At 37.7% G+C, this 21,115-nt stretch overlaps 1 long non-coding RNA gene across 1 annotated transcript in view; it reads left to right on the forward strand.

Annotated features, from left to right (window-relative positions):
- The first annotated feature begins 2,688 nt into the window (after positions 1-2,688).
- Positions 2,689-21,115, forward strand: part of LOC122816564 — a 294,347-nt gene continuing 275,920 nt past the window's right edge. Inside the window, exon 1 of the long non-coding RNA XR_006367088.1 lies at positions 2,689-2,816. This is a non-coding gene — a long non-coding RNA (uncharacterized LOC122816564). The remainder of the gene's footprint in view (positions 2,817-21,115) is intronic.

Genomic DNA, 21,115 nt, shown 5'->3' on the forward strand with positions numbered 1-21,115 from the left:
AAGGAGGGCTGTTGTGTGGATATGTAGAGGGTGTTGGAGAGAATGTCAAAGAGAAGATGACTGATTTAGAGCCTTGCGGTACATCAGTGGTGGCTGGGAGGTATGAAGAGAGGGCGGAGGCCATTTTATTGACTGATACCTACTGGACAAGTAGCTTTTAAACCATAGATGGGTGGGCTGAGATAAACCTAGTGAGGACATTTAATGTAGAAGTCTGCTGTGACAAACTGTATCAAAGGCTTTAGATAAGTCTAGAGATAAGTAACTGACCAGTTTGCCATAATCTGTAACTTTCTTTCTAGTTCCTGCTTGACTTCAGTTAATTTCTGGCATTAACCCTGACAAGCAGTCTGAAAAAACATACAGTCTCCACTAGAAACTGCAGCAGGATTTTTCATTACTTAGGCCCTGAAGTTAGGTCTGTCATAGGCAAAGATATTATACCTTCATCTTAGAAAAAGGACTGTTTTTAATCACAGGTGCTTTTTTTTTCAGCAGTAACTGGCTACAAGTGATATGACATAAAATAGACAGAATAATGATTTAAATCTTTAGACTATAGCACCCCTCTACAACTCTCTAGAAGCCTAATCTTTTTACTAATCCACCACAGGGGAAAGATCATTTTGCATTTGTTGAAATTCAGAACTCTTTTACTGAAGCATGGTCTGACCCTCAACTCTCAGTCATTCACTCAGAACCTAGACACTTTGTAATCAAATCCTCTCCGGTTGATAACCACTGCAATGCTCTGTCTTGCTAGAATACTTCACAAAGGCTTTTCCTTTTGGGGTGCTGAAGCATGAAATGCCATGTACTTCCAGTCATCATCAGAAAGAGTCCTACTTATTAGCAATTTAAATCCCACCTTGCTATCTACAACACAATAAATTAAACATGTACATGTGTGACTCATTACTTATAAATAGGTCATAGCACTTTGTTGTCACGGGGTCCACTGGATTATGTTAGACAATTTTTCCAGCTATACAAACTGTATGTATAATGCCTACATACTACTTCATTTACATTCATATTCTTTTTATGTTTCTCTGCCTTTGTATCTGAAGTAAAACTTTCTAACACTGCTTTATGTAAAACATTATGTAACTTTCATACAGCTGACTCAGCCTACTTACCTTAAACAAAGCAAACTATATAAGGTTTCTTCTGAAAAAATGAATTGTCAGCTCAACAAAGTTTTACCCAATAAGCAGAGAAATATAAATATATATAATGTCTGCACTGGCCTTCAGACAAATACATCTGGTTATGGCATTTGAGAAAAAACTCAACAAATTTATGGGAAGGCAAGTAATATGGCATTGTCACTGACAGATAAATGTATCCTGATTTGATATTTACATCTATTTGCAATAGAGGTTTACTGGTTTGAAATATCAAAGTGAAATTATTCAATAAATATAGATTCAAGGTCATATGTGATACTACTGAAGACAGATGCTATGGGTAGATCATTTAAAGGGGCAGAGACCTGGGTGCCTTGGGAAAAAAAATGTCAAAAAGCAATAGGCACCCTAATAGATCAGTGTGTGTGTGTGTGTGTGTGTGTGTGTGTGTGTGTGTGTGTATATATATATATATATATATATATATATATATATATATATATATATATATATATATGTGTGTGTGTGTGTGTGTGTGTGTGAGTGTGTGTGTGTGTGTGTGTGTGTGTGTGTGTGTGTGTGTGTGTGTGTGTGTGTGTGTGTGTGTGTGTGTGTGTGTGTGTGTGTGTGTGTGTGTGTGTGTGTGTGTGTGTGTGTGTGTGTGTGTGTGTGTGTGTGTGTGTGTGTGTGTGTATCAGCAGGATGAACGCTCACAAGAATGAATGTTAAAAGACGGAACAGGAAATATCAAAAACCCATAAGATCAAAAAAGCAAAAAAAAAAAAAACACACCTGCAGGCACCACACCCCCTGCTAATTATATATACAAACTCCAAGATCACACTTCAGTGGTGAAAGAAGCCCACTCTCAATACCCACTGTACCGTGACCCTGCACAAACAAGGTGTTTCTTGCTCAATTTTCCAGGTTTTCAATGTTCCCAATTCAGTCTTTTGATGGTTGTCCTTCTGACAGGGAACTATATGTATAAATATAGATAGATAGACAGACAGACAGACGGATAGATAGATAGATAGATAGATAGATAGATAGATAGATAGATAGATAGATAGATAGATAGATTTTGCAGAGTCTCTTAAGACATTACTGTAAAACTGTAAAGAGAATTCTAACAAATATAAATTGAAAGTATTTGACACTTATAGCCTGAGAGAGACAACTCTTCTTAGCTAATAAGAAATAATTATAGCACAGCTGAAAGGCAGAATATAGCATGGCTTCAGAAAACATTATCAAAGAAAAAAGTAGAACTGTGATCTGGGTATATTCGTAATATCACATGACATACAGCAGTCTCTTTGGCCTAGATAACAAATTTGTTGCTCTAAGTGTCAGATTATTTTAATATGCATTAGTCTATTAAGTAGGATAAAAGAGTAATAAAATTGCAGTTTGGTTAGTATAGTCTTCAGCTTTTTCATATTAAAACTGTTGTCTGCTTGCAGCACAATAATAAAAACAAATGGCTTCAGTGTCTTGTTTATACATAACTGTGTTCCTTAGAAGCTTTGTCATGTGATTTAGGGCAGTCTTCATATTCACAAGATGGAATATGAACTAAATGCGGAAGTGTTTAATGGATTTTGATCTCAGAACTAATGTTTTTTTTTTCAGTCCACGGTTCAGTGATTGAATCATAAGATTTGTCAGCCCTCCAACAACTTGGTAAGTAGGTAAAGTAATGTCTAATTGGTCTCGGTGACAGTATTATTAATATGCCCGACAATTCACAGGCTGCTCGTAGTTGTTTAAAACCTTTTGGCAAAGCAACCTTCTCTTCTTTGCTTAAAATTAAGCCACTCTATTAGAATTTCTATAGCTGTCCATCTGTGTTCTGTCACTGCTGATGTTACTCAGGTTTGCTCTACAAAATGATATTTTCCTTAGTTATAACTGATATTTAATCTTTTTTTCCCTAAGGATATTTGCTTGTGTGATAAAACTGGGACAGCTAGAAATAAGAGAATCTCTATTTTCAGTTGATACCACTACCAGCATTACCACAGAGATGAAATGTGATAGATTTGTACTAGCATTAACTCACATTCTGCTTAAGCTTGCACCTTTCACCACAGTTACTTAACATGTGCAAACCTAATTCTTAGTATGAATGCAGTTGTCAGATACTAGTGTATAAACTCAAATCATACTTGAGTATGTATCACCTACTCACAGAATCACAGTATAAATGTGGGGGTAGAATTGTGCTCTGAAAGTGCGGTAATGTATGCCACTCCTAAGCATCTTTCTTACTATTCTCTGCTCTCAAATGGCTATATTTCTGTCTCTCAGATGACTTCTGGGACTCTTTTTCAAGGTAAATATATTCACTTATTGCACTCCTTAGTTTTCATATATAAAGCACAGAAAATTGCAGTCCTGTTTTTCTTCATGTCATTGTAATGTCTGACATCATCAGGCATAAGTAACAATTACAGGGTACCGATGATTATTGTCTTCTGACACACTTTGTTACATGTGACTAGTGCTTCTGTAGCCCACACTTTTTGGTTTTATAATACTTTTATGTTTTCATCACAGAGAGTTCTCTACATGCTACAATGTTTATAATAAACTTATAAATAAATAAGGTTTATATACATTGTCCTTGACTCTGCAGAATGAAGCAATATATCTAAAGCTAGTTCATCTAAACAGTCTAATCAGATAACCCTATATCTCTATTCATTATGACTTGTGTCTTGTTGGTAACCTTGAAGACACCTGATTAAAAGGGTCTGTATCAGAACATCGAAGTTTTAAAACTTTGAATATTCTAATATTGACCCCTATTCAGCGAACGCTAAAAACAGTGAAGCTGCAGAACACCGAATTTTTTCCTAGGGAAAGAATTTGGTTGAATGTTTCTTTGGCCTCGCTATTTTCAGTTCTGTGGTCGAAACTTACAGGTCAGGTTCAGGTAAGTGTGTGACTATGTGGATGCTAGGGTTAGAGGCGGGTTAAATGAGTTAGGGTTAGGGCACGGGTCAGGTGAGTGTGTGATAGTGACAGACTTTAGGGTTAGGGGCGGGTTAAGTGAGTTAGGGTTAGGGTGCGGGCTAGGTGAGTGTGTGATAGTGATGGACCTTAGGGTTAGGGTTTGGGTTAAGGTAAATGGATAGACAGTAGTATATGTACAGTTTAGTGTAGGGTTAGATGTAGGATTTTAAGTGTATGTGTGTGGATTGCTGTTTTTTTTTGGTGTGCTTGTGTTGTGTGTATGTGTTTCGGAATAGGAAATTTTTTCCATGGGAAAAAATTCGCTGTTCTGAATGTTCGATATTTTGTGGTTTAGATGTTTTAGGTTTGATGAAATAGCGTTCGCTATTTTCATCTTTTATATTGTGATATAAACGCGATTAAAACTATATACCATCGTGGAACAAACTACCGTATCAAGTTATACTGTTTACCATGAACTAAAGAGGCAAAACGAGGTTGTGGTTCTGTGCAAAGATAATTGCACATCTTCCTTAAATATGCAACTAATGCCCACAGTTCATAGGTTCATAGGTTGGTACTAAGCTATTGGCCCTAGGGCCTATACAAGCCAAGCCATAACAATTCCCTGGCTATTTCTTCCCACACTATTTAATTCCCTGGACCCCTGTCTAGCACAGCGACTGACGTGATCCCCGGGGTGAATTTCCTTTCTCCCATCCAATCATCAAGGTTCCTTTTGAAGAGTGCCAAAGAGGCGCTCTGCTTGACATGTATGGGCAGTCTATTCCAGAGTCTGGGGAGTCTCTGGGTCAGGAACCTATCCCTCCAGCATGTTTTGTTTATTGTGATGACAAGATTTAGATCCTTGGAGTATGTGGCTCTGAGGGATTTGGATTTCTTTAAGTGTAGCATGTCCAATAGCTCTGGGTTTGACATGGCCTTGTATGTTAAGCAGAGATCACCTCAGAGTAGACGATATGCGACAGAGTATAGCTGGAGTTTTTTAAGGCAGTCAGCATAGGGCATCTGCTTTAGGACTGTGATTCTTTTAGTGAGGTATTTCTGAGGCCTTTCCAGTTGTTGCAGATGTCTTGAGAGGTACATACCAAATGGGGCGTTGTATTCTATAATGGGTCTAATGAGGGATGAGTACAGTGGGACAATGACCTCCTTTTTTCTGGATGAAAAGCCCTTAGTGATGAGGTGTGCCACATAGAAGGATTTCCTGACTATTGTGGCGATGTGGTTATTGAAGGTGAGACCACTGTCCACCTGTGTCCCTAAGTCTCTTACCACACTTTCGGTGCTTAGTGCACTGCCACCTATGTGGTAATTCATGGGTACATGTTTTTTCCCAAAGGGGATATCTATACATTTCTTGGCATTGAGCTTGAGCCCATGGCTCTGGCACCAAGCATCTGTTTCTGTAAGGCCCTTTTGTAGAGTATCCACATCATTTGGGGATTCAATAATGGCTCCCAGTTTGCAGTCATCTGCGAACTTTGTTAGCCAGAGTCCCTTAGTGTTGGCCTGTACTTCAGAGAAGTAGATGCCAAACAAGAGAGGTCCCAGGAGTGAGCCCTGAGGTACTCCACTTGTCACTTGTCTGGAGCTGAATTTGAAGTCAGCTACTTTTACAGTGTGGGTTCTGTCAGTAAGCCAGTTGGCAACCCATCGAGTGATGTAGGGATTAATGCCCAGCTTAGTAAGTTTATCTATGATTCCAGAGTGGGGGATGGTGTCAAAGGCCTTGGCAAGGTCCAGATAAGCTGTGTGGACTGCCTTACCCTCGTCCACGGCTCTGGGGACTGATTTGAAGAAGTCAATAAGGTTCAGGAGACAAGATTGGCGCTTCACGAACCCAAACTGGGTAGGGTCCAGTGTTCTAAGGTTGCCAATGTCTTTGTTTATAAGTTCCATGATAATACATTCCATGGCCTTGCAGATCAGGCTCATCAGACTGATGGGGTGGTAGTTCCCAGGATCCAAGGTGGATCCCCCCTTGTGGAGTGGGATAACTGTAGCTGTGCGCCACTCAGTGGGCATGAAGCCTGAGGTGAGGGTATGATTAAACATAACACTTAGGTGAGGCACCAGTTCATTTTGTAGTTCATGCAGTACACAGCCCAAGATGTCATCTGTTCCCATGGATGCTGTATTCTTAGCTTTGTACACATTCTACTTAAATGCTCAACACCATGGTTTGCTAGACATTTTTTTCTGAAATGCATTATCTCAAATCTCATTGCACATCCTCTTAAATGTGCAGTTAATGCTCATGCTACTGTCAGCCTTATCATGGTACATCCTCCTTAAATACTCAGCTGATGCTCATACCTTACAACACACCCTCCTTAAATATTCCATGTTCATATTTCACACTACATCCTTCTTATATATTCAACTACTGCCCATTCTTCATTACACATATCCCTTTAATACTCAGCTAAAGCCCATACTTCATTACAAACATTCCTTAAATACTCAGCTACTGCCTATTCTTCATTACACATATCCTTTTAACACTCAGCTAAAGCCCATACTTCATTACACATACTCATTAAATACTCAGTTAAACCCATACCTCATTGCACATACTCCTTAAATATTCAGCTGAAACCCTACTTCATTACACATACCACTTAAATTCTCAGCTAAAGCCCATACTTCTTTACACATACTTCTGAAATACTCAGCTAAAGCCCATACTTTATTAGCTATCCAAAGACATCAGTATTACAAGTCTTTATATTCCTTCCACATATGCTGCCCCAATAGCAATTAAAATGTTTAATTTATTTTATTTATGTTTACTTACAAGTGAGCTCACCCATCCCTTATCCTTTTTGGACATGACAAGTCACAATGGCAGGCATAAGTACAACTTATACGTACATCGGGCAACTTGTATTAACCTACCAGCTTGTTTTTGTAGGAAAACTGAAGTATCTCAGCAAAATGCACACAGACACAGGGAGGATAGGCAAACTCCATGCAGGCAGTGAGCAGAGGTTAGGACTGAGTTTTAGACATAGAACTGTGAAGTACAGATCTTAACTCCTCAGCCAATGTGCCACTGCTACCCAATTAAAATCATTACAGTGGATTTCTACCAATGCCATCTCAGTATTTCTTATTCCCAGGTCAACAACTCTAACCTTTTACCCATCCTCTTATAAATATCCGACTGACTCAGCCATCACACAGATTACAATACACACTAAATCATGAGGACAAAAACTCACCCTAGACTGCATACTGACTTTCATCTGTAGCTGTATTACAGTACCAGATACCACAACTGATGATATTACTGACTACTCATCAGCTACACTCTGGAAATCTGTGAGAATACCTCACTTTTTTAACATCATACAGAACAAGAACCTGCAGACATTTCAGATCTCATCCAAGAAACTAGCAAACCTTATTGATGCTGTTCACCACTTTAATACAGAACTAGTGACAATTTTAGACTCCCTCTATTCAGTCTGAAAAGTTGGTGTGGAGGCGAAGTCTTACCCATAGTTTACAACAAAAGTTAGAAATTCTGTGGCATATTGTGATATCCCATGGCTAGCCTAATACAGATGACAGGCTCCAGCTTCCTAACCACTTTTTAGAAAAGCTAGAAATTAAAACATAGCATGTTTAAATAAAATTACTATACCAGTCTTCCTCAAATCCTAAGTACATCTGGAGTAGCATGAAGATGCTGTCATCTAATGATTAGCCAACCATTCCCATACCAGTTTTCAACATACCTCACAAAGCATAAGAAATTACTTCTGTATTAACTTTAAATGGATAGTATTAACAGCTCTCTATATGAAAAATCACAAAAACTTCAAATTAAAATCTTATTGGGTTACATGTTTGTGAGCTAAAACTACATACTGCAACTTCTGCATATAAACTTCTAAAGAAAATATAGCTATCTGGTTCACCCACCACAGAACGAATTACACCAAAAAAGCTTTGGTTAGGTGTTAGAATACCTGCCCATCTAGTTAACATTCTTTTTAAGAGAAGCTCTGAAAAGTTACTCAGATGTGGAATTTGTCTTGAGTATGGCCCTTAGAAGCTGCCTCTGACATCAGTTTCAAGCTGCAAGCTTCTTACTTTACTGTACCTCAACTAACACCTTGAAAATGTAATTTGCAATCATCTGATAACCCGTATCTGTTAGTTTGTTTCTTTGTTTCTTTGTTTGTTTACTGATCCAAAATGAAAACATATGAAATAAGTGTAAAGCCCCACCAGTGTACTGACAATGCACTACTGCAGTTGTTGACTATGTATGTATTTATCTAATTATTTATTTCTTAAACTTATGACCATCAGCAGGTGCTGTTCATAGTTATTCTCATTTATTTCCAGCCCCAGCAGAGTGCCTTAAAGCAATACAACTTCTGCTTTTCTATGAATAAAGAATTGCCACTGAGCTGTATGGGTCTAATAAGACCCTCATGCCAACAACAATTACATGACTTCCTCATTAATTGAAAATGTCTGCAGAAAACAATGTCCATGCATACTCATTCTTTATTAAAAAGCAATTTAACGTTTTACCGATTAATGCTGAAAATTATCATTAATTCAAACATATACACTTTTTAACCTGTTGCACTGTAGCTAATTAATACAGAAAAAGCCTGTTCATAGTTTAGATTGTTTGTGACCAAAATCACTACCTATAGTCATACATTACTTAATTACATTTCTTTAAATTCAGTTCAATTTACTTAGCTTTCCTTAAGGAGCCAATCTTGTTTTTTTCTGCAGCTCAGCTTTCTGTCCTTCTTTTCTGCCTTACAGCAGAACCATGTCAGGTTCATCTGGAGCCCCATTACAGTTAAACCACCAGACACTGAGCATGTCAGAACTTCAGCCAGGACTGTAAATGCAGTACCACCATTTTGATAACAAATGGCAGTATTATACTTCTGCTTCATCAATGCCTACAAAACATGCCCTCAGGTCATTTCAGAAAGACAAAAACATGTAAAAAATCTGTTCTGCTCTGAAACTGTAGAAAGCTGCTTGCTACAAATGTAAAAAGCAGCTTGATACAGTTAAAATACTGTATAATGACCCTTTTTTTGCAGAGCATCCCTGATTGTGCCTCATATTTTTGCCCTGTCCCTTGTATTTGTTTATTTATTTGCACTTTGTTTACCAGGAAAGTCCACTGGGCCATTCAGAGCCTGTTTTCAGTGGAGGCCCATGGAGAAAAGCTCCATAATACACATACATCAGTGAAATTCATTCTGAAGTAAATACAAAGCATAGTTAGTACCCAACCCAGATGACAGGAAATTAGCATATAGGGAATAACAAGTAAATAAGGTAACATTACATTGAATTTTCAGGTCTAAGAGCAGTGAGGAATTACAGTGTTTGTTATATGATAGTAGATATAAAGACATTACTTATACACAATATTTTAAGGTGGCTGGATGCAGGTATAGTAACAGACAAAAGACAGGTATTCACGTAATGAGGTTTTGAAAAAGGCAGGGTTCTGGGTAGTTCCAATTGATAATGGTAGAGCATTCCAATTTTTGGCTATGGAGCAGAAATAGAGGAACTGGCCAGCTGGCAGCTCTGGCTTATGTACCTGCAAGGGTTGCTGATTCTCAAATCAGAGGGCCCTATTTGGGAGGTAGTAAGTAAATATAGAGCTGAGGGCAGAACAATCTGAAGGTTTAAAGATCATTTTGTGTGCTGTAGTTAATTGCGAATAGCAGAGGTGGTGTGGAAGTTCAAGCCATTTTAGAGAGCGAAGAGCGAGGCAGTGGTCGTTAGCATATTTGGAATTAGTTGTGAATTTGTCAACTTTGTTGTAACAAGGCTCAAGTTTAGCCTTAAGTGAGGATTGGAGGCTGGTAAGTAGGGGAGCGCCATATGTGAGTGAAGGGAGCAAGTAAGTGGAATCAAGGATCTGTTTAGTGGAGGGGCTTAGGAAATGGTTATGTCTACAAATAATTCCTAGTTTTTGATGAGTTTTGCATATATTGTGTTGTATGTTCATATCAAATTTGAGGTGTTCATCAATGGTGACTCCAAGATGTTTTCTGTGGCTAACAATTTTGATTGTAGATTTACTTTGAGAGTAAATATAGAAATTGGTTTTGTCTAATGGAGTTGTTTTTTTAGAGGTGAATATTATGATCTTGGTTTTATTTGGGTTTAGGGATAGATTACTATTGTACATCCAGGTTTCAGTAGTGGAGAAGGATATTTGGGTTTTATGTTGTAGTTCAGAAATTGATTCTTATTTATTTATTTAGTTTGGTAAATTACTGAGGATTACAGTCAGACTTTAAACGTTTATACTTTATATAGAACAGAATATTGTTCAGAAAATGAATGTCAATGCAGAAACTGTTATTCTATTAACTTTTTAAGTATATTAGATTAATATTTACAAATTGTCTGCCATTTTGGGCATTATTTTTGGTTTTGTCCAGAATATTTGGGCAAAGAAGTTTTATTTTTGGCGTTGTCCAGAATTCTCAGGCAAAGAAGTTGAGAGGTATGTCACCAATGCAGTATTGGCATTCATAAATGAATGCTGGTACTGCACTCCCACACCATTGGTACATGTTTGATTGCACCCCATAGCAGTTTGTACCCAAGACTGTTACCCTATTCACTCTGTCATAGCTACATGTCTACCTTAACAACAATATGTGTTTCTTCTTTTCCTTCATGCTTCCTTTGGAAAATTGAAAGGGCTCAGCTGCCCTTTTTGCCCAGTGACCATGTGAGAGGTATTCCTCTTTGCCTGTCCATGTAGCTCTTCACCTGTAGAATCTCCATCTCTGCAGACAACTGCTTAATCTCTGACACGGCATCCTCTGATGGAAAGAAAGTGAGGCCACCCCCCCCAGAAGAAATATGTTTAACCATGCCAAATAAATGCTCAAATGTACCTTTTTATTATGCCATGCTGCTACACAGGGTGGGACCCTACCTCTCTTTTATACCCACCTTCAGTTCTTGCACACTGTATTATTTCTTACATACATATTTCAATTTATTTCTACCTGGATTTTAAATGGAAACCCATTTTAATATCTGTACTAAACTAACTGTAGTTTTACAAAATTAAATTTGTGGGTTCCATTTTTGAAAATTATCCTCTTCTTGTTTTTTTTTTTTTATGTATTTACTATTTGTTCACCATATGGGTGGACTAGTTTTTTGACCCTTTTCAGACATGGTCTCATCACAGTCTTTCTAATCAACAATATCATGTACAGAATGAGTACACAGCAAATTCCTGAACATAATTATAAGATTCAGTGTAGATAAGGTAAGATCCAGTCAGAGTGCACTGAGAGAGAAAAAATGTGCAAAATGCAAGGTAAGATATGCATTAAATGCAGCGCAGTGCTATATATAATACATAAACTATTATATACAGGTAAAATATATATCTAGTAAAACAAAAATGCAATATCCTGGGTAATCCAGAGGCTTTATTGCACACACTTCATAAAAATAAAATAAAAACCAACAGCAGAGATACTTTAAATATACCAAGTACTGAGCGCTTTTACCCACTAAATACAGGCGGGTTTCTTCAGAGTACAAGTATACTGTCTAAACTGCAACCTTTTATAGTTAACTAAATTAATTCATTGATAAATTAATTGCAAAGCAACGCCTACAAATTAACATTTGATAGTCAGTATAACACTTGTTTAAAGTGATATAAATGATGTTGTATAAAGTTTTGTATAAAATTCACTATAATACATTTCAAGAGGGTACAATGCTGTGATGTTCAGTATACATAAATAACAGCTTATATAAAGAATATAAACTAATAACTATTGATATTCATATATTCAGGTAGAATGACACTTAATAATATCAAAATATATAACAAATGAATTAAAGGGACATATCTGATAAGTTGTTATAGTAATTTAACAACCAAGTTAGTATACATGCTACTAAAAATGTTTAAAATGTGTCTTATTCATTTATAAAATATTTTACTAATAAAATTCATTACAAATGTGTTTCAAGTAATTATTTACTAAATTATATTTATAATATTAATGTAATAATAATAAATAGTGTATGTAAATATGAATATGAATATAAATTTATATATGTTAAAAATATATAATAATATAGTATGACCATAAATAATTATAAATATAATATAAATATGAATGTGATTGGTAAAAAATATATATAATATAAATATAAATGTGATTAGTAAAAGATATATGTGTATATGAATTCATATGTAGATATAGGTACATTTCTATTGTCTTAATGTCGTAGGTAGACATAAAATCCCTTAAAAGAATTTTACAAACTATTTTGAGTAACATATTTCACATAATATTAAAAACTAAAATACATTTTGTACAAATTCTTGTATGTATGAACATGATTAAATACACATAGATTTATATTTCAAAACACTGGTAATACTTATGTGTCCATTTAGTCCTGGTGTTACACTAGCATTTAATCTAAGTTGCCACAGACACTCCTTTGTCAATAATAAATTGTCTAAGTCACCTTCCTTTTCCCAGGGGTTAAAAATTCTGTCTATAATGAAAAATATAAATCTTTTGGAATTACTACATGTGGTACTATGAACATAAAGAGCGTTAGTTTCTTTTTTATGTTTAATGTCTCTAATATGTTCCATAATCCGCTCTTTTAATTTTCTCTTAGTTTTTCCAACATAAAATCCGGGACATGAGGTACAATTTGCTAAATAAACAACCATTTTTGTGTTACAGTTGCAATGTCCCGGACATTGTAGTGTTCTCCCATATCCATTTACCATAGAATATGGTCCATCATTAATGAATTTACAACTTTTACAAAACCCACATTTTGTCATTTTTGATGTGTTAAATCTATGAACACTGCTACTACTTTCAAAAATTTCCTTCAAGTTTGTTCCCCTGCTATAAGTAATCATGGGATATGGGCCTAGAATATCTTTAAATTCCATCTTATTGTTAAAGACACAGTTCCAAGTGTCATTTAAAATTCTGACTATTGTCTTTGAATTTTCATTATAAGGTATAATAAATGCATCCCTTTTACTTATGGACTTCAATTCAGTTGATTTATTATCTAAACCATTACAAAGTATTGGTTGGTATTTAGTGTCCCTTTTACTCACCACCTCTTTATGTACTTTGTCTAATTCTTTTTGTGGGTAACCCCTTTCTAAAAACAATTCTTTAATAACTCTTATCTCTTCCAAAAAGTTTTTCTCTTCACTAACAATACGTGAGAGTCTAACCATTTGGCCTTTCACAAGATTTCTCTTCTGAAAATGTGGATGGGCACTTTCATAGTGCAAATAGCTATTAAAGTATGTTTTTTTACGAAATATGTTATACTCAATGTTGCCATTCTTAGTATACATCCTTATATCCAGATAATCACAATAATCATTGTGTATCTGAAATGTGAATTTTAGGAAGGAGGTACTGGTATCTAAGTATTGTACACATTCTTTAATGTCCTTTTCTTCACCTTTCCAAAAAATTAGGATATCATCTAAAAATCTTACATAGAAGGTTATATTTTTCCAATAACTAGATGTGAATACTTTTTCTATTTCCCATTGTGCTAGGACTAAATTGGCATAAATGGGGGCGCATCTCGCCCCCATTGCCACTCCTGTACATTGTTTGCAGTATTCTCCTTCAATGTATACATAATTGTTATTTAAAATCATATCCATAAATTCCACTAAGAGTTTTCTTCTTACTGTGTGAAGTCCACTATGTTTGTCCAAAATCTTCTCAAAATATTCTAAACCTTCATTGTGTCGTATAATACTGAATAAATTAATAACATCCACTGTAAACATAATATATTTTTCACCTGTGTAAGTATTGTTAAATTCCTTTAATTTTTCTAGGCAGTCCCATGAGTCTTTGATAATATGTGGAAAGTGCGTAGTAATATTTTTACAATGGTAGTCTACAAATTTAGCTATAGGTTCCAGGTTTGACTTTTTTGCTGACACAATCGGTCTAAATGGTGGATTATGTATATTTTTATGTTTTTAATATATATCTATAAAATGTCACATTAAGAGGCCAAGAAAAGTTTCTTAAATTCATTCTATTATCTGTGATCTGAGATGGTAAGTTACCTAATCATTGTCTTGGTGGCAGCTGCAGATAGATTTAGTGAAGACAGCTTCATGCAAAACCTACATGGAGTTTACTTGTTGGCACAGTGAGCAGCAGCACTTAATGAATATTCATGCTGCAGCTCACCTTCAAATGCAAGCACACAGGGTTTCATGGTGGCCAGGAAACCACTTAAAGCGGCATAGCTATCGAACTTAGTTACAGCATAGCATACCAGCTTAGCAGGGTAGCCTGGAATGCCACAAGGTACACCAGAATTTTTCATATATTAATGTATGATGTTGCAGAAACAGGGCAGGAAGGTGTATGTGTACACACCTGCATACTGGGCTAGTGGGATTGAGCAGAATGCCACATAGACCACCAGAGTTTTGCATACATTAATGTATGTGCTGCAGGCACGGGACAAGACAGTGTACATAGTGCTGAGTATTATGGCATCCCATTTCAGGAAGTCTGCATACGTTGTGTAAATGATATGCAAGGGTACATGGACTGCCATTTATAAGAAACAGTCATGGAAAGTGTTTTATTGAATAGAGAATACAGATGAAGTACAGGGATGAACACCAGGAAGGAGGGCAGGTGAAATATTGTAAAGTACCATACATGAGGAAATGTAAAAGGAAGACAGTTGCAGCAGGAACACTAATTATATTTCCACATGGCACAGTATGGAGTGCACAGTGACAAATGTATATGATGTGTCTGTCACACAAGGTGACATAACAGTGGAGGATGTCTGTGTGATATAAGCATCCAGATTTGATCAATGGAGAGGACATGTATCATGGATGTTAAACACAATTGGGGTTGAGTTCATATTGTGAAGCTGTACAAACTGATTTACCTGAGTATGTCTGTATTATCAGCAGAGGCTTTCAACAAGTAATACACAGATACAGGCTCATGGCCAACATTAAAACCATCATGCACAATCATGGACAATATCAGAATAATATCACCAGTAATACCCATGTCTCTGACACAACATAGGTGTTTCTGAGTGAGCATAGATGGTTCTGCACCAACACACTTGTACAACTACTGGGACATGCCAGCAATCGATCAGTGTCATCAAGCACTCTCCCCTGATGCTAACATATGCCAGAGGTGTGAGGAGACACACTTGACATTGTGATAACTACAAGCTAGTTGACTGGTGTACATGGCAGAGATATATATGGCACAATCCACACTATCATGAATGTAAACCATGCAATCAATGTCACTAAACAGCTATGTATGCCATGAGTGCATCAACAAAACATATGTCACACATGTATGTGGTATTACACCTTGATAGGGGTTCTGTGCCATCAGACAGTAATATTTATGCAACAAAACTAATACCTTAGTATGCACAAATAGATGTGTGACAGCTCACAGTGGCAAAGGTGGTACACTTCAGTTACACATCATTGGAAGACGTGTATGGAGGGACATGTGGAAAGGTGCATTGTACTCAGGTATTGGTGTGGTGTTGGCTGTGAACTATGAAGGTATTATGGCCTGGCAAGTGGATGTCCTGCGCATACTCAGTATTTGTGTTACATAAAAGGGGGTACTCACCACGGTGGACACATACTGGTGGACATTCCACATACCATATTTCCCAGGCCACAGGCCACATAGCAGCTGGTCTGCTGATAGGGTGTGACATCTACATGAGCCATGGTTTGTGCATTTGTTTGCATAACAAAACTAATTACCACATGATTTTTTCAGTTTATGTGTTGTTATGGCTGTGGCAGCAATCTTTGGTGTGTGTTGATACAGTCTATATTATACCAATATCACAGTTGGAGTCAATGATTGCCCACAATATGTAGTCCTCCAGATAGCTGTTGGGACACAGGATTTGCATGTCATTCTTGACATATGTGATTTCAATCATGAATAGGAAAGGACCTATCAGACAGCCCTGATGTACACTTTTAATCACTGGACATGAGATATAGGCCACTTCACACATTTCTACATATTTAGATGCCACGTATGTGATCCACTGTTCTATCTGCTTGGTGATATAGGTGTTGATGGCTACATCTGCCATTGTGGAGTGAATACCTCGGTGTGGACTCCCGTCGACTGCCTTGGCCTTTTCAAGTTCCATAGGATGATGCTTTTTTAGAACATCTGACAGATGTAACAGACATAGATGTAGCATCAAAAGCTCGCACATATATGTTGCACACAGCCGGGATATTACCAGTGTCCATTTAGAGAAAGTCCATGATGCCATGTTGGTCTACCTCACAGATCAGAAGAGTCAGGATGTGCTCACACACACACACACACACACACACACACACACACACACACACACACACACACACACACACACACACAGTTGACTGGAGTATGAACAGAACTCACAAAAACACCCAGTTGACTGTAGTGAAAATAGAACCCCTATGTATCTAGGTATACAGGCTACAGAACACAATATTTTATGCAAGCACCACAGCTCAAGTCCAACTTGGAGTGTCTTAGACAACACTTTATAGTTGATGACAGCAGTGTCTGTTGAGGAGAATATAACAGTGTCCCACATGGTGATGTAAAGTGCTAACTGTAATGTCAAGCAACAGCTCACACACAAAGATACCCAACTGACTGCAGTGAGACTAGAACCCTTACCTATTTAGGTACACAGACTACAAAACACAGTACTTTATGTAAGTGCCACAGCTCAAGTCTGACTTGGAGTGTCTCAAACAACACCTTATAGCTGATGACATGAGCAGTGTGTGTTGAGGAAAATATAACAGTATTGCACATGCTGGTATAAAATGCTCTCTGTAATGTCAAGCAACAGCTCACATGCACAGTTGACTGCAGTGAGAACAGAACTCCTACCTATCTAAGTATACAGGCTGCAGAACTCAGTACTGTACACAAGCACCACAGCAGAAGTCTGACTTTTACCTGGTTGCAGGTCAACTTATAGTGGATGATATCAGCAGTGCATGTTGGAGAGAAGAAATTGGGAGGTCTGCATGAAATGGATCTGTAGGCATATGCAAGTATCAAAATACTGTCAATCCATGGGATTGGAGCAGTATTTGTAGGATACACACTTCCACTCTTCTGACTAGACACACACACACACACACACACACACACACACACACACACACACACACACACACACACACACACACACACACACACACACACATACACACACACACACACACACACACACACAGTTTCCTGAAGTGAGAACAGAACCCCTACCTAAGTACACAGACTACAGTATGTTATGTAAGCACCACAGCACAAATCTGACTTTTACAAGTATGCAGGTGAACTTACAGAAGATAACATCAGCAGGCCATGTGGGAAACAAAATGTTGGGAGACCTGCAGAGGCACACAGCTTCATATTTACATAGGTGGCTACTAGCCTAATGGCCCTATAGTGTTTAGAAGCCTAACAGTGTAAAAACGCAACCACCCTAACTGAACATAGTTGGATGGTCATTGTTAGCAGAGCAATTTTGTGAGCAGCACCCACTGCCCCTGTCCATGAGGGACTCAGGTGCTACCACAGAGATTACTTTATAATCATCCAACCAGTAGTTAAGTTCATTGAAGAGCACTGATTCACATGCAGTGAGAGCCTATTACAGAGGAGTATGATTAGTTGGGGAGTATATCTGTCTCCCCAGTATGTTCTATTTATGTCACAAGCTAGGGTGAGAACCCTGGGCCAAGTTAGTCTTGTTCCATTTAATTTGCAGATGTGCACCATTTCCAATAGGACATGGTCTGAGACTGCTATGTAGGCAGACATAGGTCACCTCTCAGCAGTCTGCATGATACTGAGTATACTGACAGGACTTTCAGTCTTTCCATGTGTGTCATGTTTGGATGACCTGGAGTATCTCAAGCACAATCCTTTGTCTTCTCCAACTGCTGTGAAGTACAGACCGAAGAGAGCATTGTACTCAATTAGTGGTCTGATAAGGGTAGAGTACAGCAGAGGTATGACCACCCTGGTCTTAGATGTGACGTCACTAGGTATGAAAGTGCACAATTCAGAATGTGTGTGTCGCCACAATGGGCACATGGTGATGAAAGTGAAGATGGCTATCAACATGTGTCCCCAAGTCTCACAACATTGTGTTTGAGTTTAGGGGGTGCTATGTATATCATAATTTGCAGGGGTACATCATTGCCAAAGGGGACAATGAGTCATTGTATGCTTTAAGCTTCATTCTGTAAATTTGGCACTTATCATTTGTGTATGGCAATTCCTTCTGTAATATGTTACCATCATTGTGGGACTCTATATCAGTGCATCCAGTTACCAGTCATCTACAAACTTGGTAAAGCACAGGACATCTACCATTGCCTGCTCTTCAGGGAAGTAGTTTGTAAACAGTTGAGGGCCCAGAATAGATCCTTGTGGCATTCTAATGGTTTCTGGCTACTAGTAGAGGTGCAGTCCCCAACTTTGAGAGTGTGTGTTACATCAGTAAGCCCATTGCTTATCCCTGTATTACTGTATGGGTTAATTCCCACATAAGAGATCTTCATTATGACACATGAATGGGGGATAGTGCCAAAGGTCTTGGATAAGTTAACATAGACGGTATGTCCTGTTATCCTTCATCCAGGTCTGTGGGGTCAGTATCCAAGAAGTCCACAAGGTTCAGTAAGCAAGATGTACCCTTGACAAAACAAAATGGGTTGGGTCAAGTGTGTTGAAGGTCACCACTGTCCCTCTGGATATTGTCCATGCCGATTCCTTCCATAGCCTTGGAGATGTGTTTCTGGGCATATGGGTCAATAGTTGTAGATATGCATGTTACCAGACTGATGTGCATTGCATAGCACACAACATTTGATATTACATTTTGCACTGTGCTTGATAAATGTGTGGAAAAAGTACTCAGACTCCAGGGTTGCAGTGCTTGGGATAGGGTGGCAACAGATGGATGTATTGTAAATATATGGCATATTATTATTAGTTTGCAATGTTTGCACATGTACATTCATAACATACACAGGAAATGGATAGTAAACAGCATTAATACAGCATAATATAAACATTTCCATAGTGCAGTATTTCATGTCATACACAGAAAATGGCCAGTAAACAGCAGTAATACAGCATAATATAAATATTTCCATAGCACGGTGAGTGTCAGCTTTGCACGATGGTTAGCAAAGTGCATAAACATGTGAAATACATGTTTGCATGTAGGTAAGTAGTGCACAAACATGAGCCTCATTGCTAAAGCTTGACAGTTAGGACTGAGTCTATGAAATACACCTGCTGCTTAAGTGACTCTGTGACAGCATGTGTTAATGCATGGATACATTTCTTTTTTTGTCCAACATGGTACTGGGTTTGAATACAGGTGTATCTAATACATTAAAATGTGTTTCATTACAGAGTGATAATGCAATGACATGAATTGTTTATATGAGATGTGTTGTTGCATTTGCCACCACTCACATCACTGCATAGTGTGTGTGATGCGCGCCTCCTCACAAACATGGATCCCAAAAAGTGAAGGAATCCATTTAAAATGGGGTAGATAGGAAAGTGATGAAATGGCAAGCAAGCAGGGGGAAGAATAAAGTCTGACAGTATTGAGTCTCTGGAATACACCTGCTACTTAACTGACTCTGTGACAGCATGTGTTAATGCAGTAATGCACTCTTTTTGGGGTCAGATTGTACTGGGTTCCAATACAGTTGTATGTAATACTTTTAACTACTTTCACATTGCCATTGCTGCTCATTGGTGCATGATGTACACCATTGCACAATAATGCATTAAAGAAAAGAAATGAGGAAGATAGGACAGGGTGAAATGGGGAGCAAGCAGGGGGAAGAACAGAGGGAAAGCAAGGCATGAATGTGCAGGATGGAGGTAGAAAAGAAGCATAGCTATCCATTTCTTTAACAGTGTAAAGTGAACATATCTGCCAAATATTAACTGAATTTGGACAGTCACCTCCAGAGAGAGGGGTGATCACCATTTTTGAGAGGGGGTGATCTAGCTAGAAGCAATCATGTGGCAATGCTGTTATTTGGATTGGATAATGGGGCTGGTTTCTGTTTCTCTGCCTTTAATAGCCAGTGTTTTAAACCAGTTGTACTTGTTTGCTCAAGCTGTTCAAAGCTGTAGTGAGACAGGCCTTCTGCCATTTGGTCTGCTGTGATATTAGAAAAAGATAGGTGTTTATTTTCAACTGTTTTCTGCACTTCTGTTTTACTGTATATCTGTATAATATGTGAAACTGTTTTTTTTTTTTTTGTAATCTATGTAACTGTTTTTTAGTCTCCTTTTTTGTCTGTTAGAGCTAAATATCTGTTACTGTTTGTGACCTTTGGAGCTTGTAGTGAAATCTTTTGTCTAAAGAGCCTTAGCTGTTTCTTTGAGGCAGAAAGAATCAGTCTGGTTTGATCTAGCTAGAAGCATTCCCGCAAAACGTGTTATTTTTATTGGATAATTTGATCTAACTAGAAGCATTCCTGCAACACTGTTATTTTGATTGGATAATTGGGCTGGTTTCTATTTCTCTGGTTTTAATGGCCAGGGTTTTAAACCAGTTGTACTTGTTTGCTCAAGCTGTTCAAAGCTGCAGATAGATAGGCCTTCTGCCATTTGATCTGCTGTGATACTTGGAAAAGATAAGTGCTTATTTTCAACTGTTTTCTGCACTTCTGTTTTACTGTATATCTGCGCAATCTGTGCAACTGTTTTTTGTCATCTGTGCAACTGTTTTTTAGTCTCCTTTTTGTTGTCTGTTAGAGCTAATATCTGTTACTATTTGTGACCTTTGGTGCGTGTAGTGAAATCTTTTGTCTAGAGAGGCCTAGCTGTTTCTTTGTGACAGAA

The sequence above is a fragment of the Protopterus annectens genome, chromosome 12.part0 (assembly GCF_019279795.1).
Source record: "Protopterus annectens isolate FY-2018-M chromosome 12.part0, PAN1.0, whole genome shotgun sequence".
In the NCBI taxonomy this organism is placed as follows: domain Eukaryota; kingdom Metazoa; phylum Chordata; order Ceratodontiformes; family Protopteridae; genus Protopterus; species Protopterus annectens.